This window comes from Vespa velutina, chromosome 1 (assembly GCF_912470025.1).
Source record: "Vespa velutina chromosome 1, iVesVel2.1, whole genome shotgun sequence".
Lineage (NCBI taxonomy): Eukaryota > Metazoa > Arthropoda > Insecta > Hymenoptera > Vespidae > Vespa > Vespa velutina.
In genome coordinates, this window is record NC_062188.1 from 4,539,508 (window position 1) to 4,542,007 (window position 2,500).

Consider the following 2,500-nt stretch of genomic DNA (forward strand, 5'->3'; position numbering starts at 1 on the left):
GTACTTTATATTATATATGTATATATATATATATATATATTTATTTCTATATAAATGATAATATTATTTATTGATTCTCTCTCGTGTAAACCGATTCGCATCGAGTCTGAGCGAATGTATTTGTGAAATAGTTAGTAATCGGTCGCCTATCCTTCGTCATTATCATTGTCTCCATACGTAATTATCATTGTCTCTTTTGTTTTTTAACGATAACATTGAAGATACATAGTATTTCATGTTTTACGTTTACTGATTATATTATATTATATTATATTTTATTTTATTTTATTTTATTTTATTTCATTTCTATGAATGTACATACATAACGTAGATAAGGCACTGCCACTTCATAAGGTAACTAAGTATTTATACATATTATATATACATATATATATATATATATTATATATATTATATATATTATATATATTATATATATATATATATGTAGCCATAATTAAATATAATTATTATATTTGTACGATATATCTTAAGACAGCCATCCCTAATGAAACATTCATAACAAGTGTGTGATAATATTTGTAAAACTTGATATCCAATAAATAATCTTATGTTCTTTATAAAAAAAAAAAGAAAAAAAAAGGAAAAAAGAAAAAAATGCATAAGCAAATAAAAAACCCAGGAAAATATATATAGAAAAAAAAAAGAAACTTACACTCGTAGTTTCATTTTGTTAAAGGTTAAAACTATTAAAGAAATCGCTTGAACGATTTATTTACCAAAGGTGATAATGAACTTGAATAGTAATTTAAATTTTGCCGCCGATCTAATCGAACGCTAAAGAGGGCGCCACTGTAGCACGTTACCTGTCATCGCCATCTGACGTCGAGGTTATACTGCGAAGCGCATTCAACGATAGATAGAGCCACGGGTTGGCCGTGTGTGTTTAAAAAAAAAAAAAAAAGAAAAAAAACGAGGCAAAGGATAACAATATACACGGCCGGGAGTGCGGTGAAAATCGGTGAAATGGTGGAGTTTTGGTGTGGGTATATTTAGAAATCGGGTGAGTACTCTCTCTAAAGAGAAAAATTATTTCTCCTCTTGCGACAGATAATTACGTTTCGAACGTGTTACGCCAATATCGTTATTATTGAATCGTGCGAAAGATTCTTTTCTTTCTTTCTTTCTTTCTTTCTTTTTTTTTTTATTTCCTTACGTTCCTTGGATTATATATCGTAGAATGAGAGAACGAGCTAGATAGAGATAAAGAGATAGAGAGATAAAAAGAGATAGAAAGAGAGAAAAAGAAATGTTTCACGGAGTCCACTAGGTGTCTCTCTCCTAAATTTCGTGTAAACGTTATTACGAAGAAGAATTCAAAGGTGCGGGAGCTGTTGATACGTTCGAAAGATACCTTAAGTATCATTATGGCTATCAAAATATCCTCTGTATATATATATATATATATGTGTGTGTATGATACAAGCGCACTCACACACACACATATGTATATGTACATACATGCATATATACTTTAGATTCCACTCGCATTTCTTTGTTTCTATCGTCGAACGAATTTAACCGATCGATCATAACCTCGAAACTTATAACGCGTGACTACGAATTATTGCACGTATTGCATGTGCCGATCGTGCGTGAAAGGTAGATACGTACTATATTATGTACTTAGTACATGTGTATGTACATATGTAAATATATAAATATATGTACACAAAGTATATACTTGTGTCATACATTGTATGTACGATGTATTCCTATAAAAGAATGGACTTATGTATATATATATGTATGTATACATATGTATGTACATATACACAGGTGATATATATAATGTACGGTCAACGTGCTCGGTCAAGCATCCAGTTAGAGATTTCGTTTCATCTTTGAAATCTATGGTGCGTTGATAGAAATGTACAATTTTTTTCTTTCAATTCGCCTATATTTTCTCTTAATGATAGAACGTGCAATGAACGCTCGTAATATTTATAGGTGTTCGCGAATTTTTCATGCTTTCTTCTTCATGGTTCGTTACGTGTCGCGATTTACATCTCATTTCCGTTCTTGTATCGCTTCGAATATTTGCACTCCATTCTTTTGTCTCCTGTTCCTTTCCTTTTTACACGTTCCTTTTCTTTTCTTTGTTCCTGTTTTGTTTTCCTTTCCCCTCCCTTCCTTCCCCCTTCCCTTCCCCTTCCTTCTTTTCTTTCTTCTTTTCCCTCCATTTTTTCGTTGCGATGGAAAAAAAGTAACACGTTGGAGAGAATATTCCCAAGTGGAAATTTCAAAATTGTCGAATGCATGTATATACACATGTACACTAAATACATACGTACCTATGCATACGTGTATTTACATAGGTACAATATATATATATATATATATATATATATATATATATATATATATATATATATATATATATATATATATTAAATTTCCAATATTTGTGATAAAATGAACGTTATATATTTTTGTTATAGATTTTATTTAACGAAATGTTTCTCTCCTTTTTTTTTCT

At 30.1% G+C, this 2,500-nt stretch overlaps 1 protein-coding gene across 2 annotated transcripts in view; it reads left to right on the forward strand.

Moving 5' to 3' along the window:
- Window positions 1-473: 473 nt before the first annotated feature.
- Window positions 474-2,500, forward strand: part of LOC124957663 (R3H domain-containing protein 1-like) — a 52,531-nt gene continuing 50,504 nt past the window's right edge. The window contains exon 1 of one of the 2 annotated variants that reach the window (XM_047514792.1): window positions 474-1,024. The gene's annotated coding sequence lies outside the window, so the exon portion shown is untranslated. The remainder of the gene's footprint in view (window positions 1,025-2,500) is intronic. The other variant, XM_047514833.1, reaches the window with a different exon arrangement.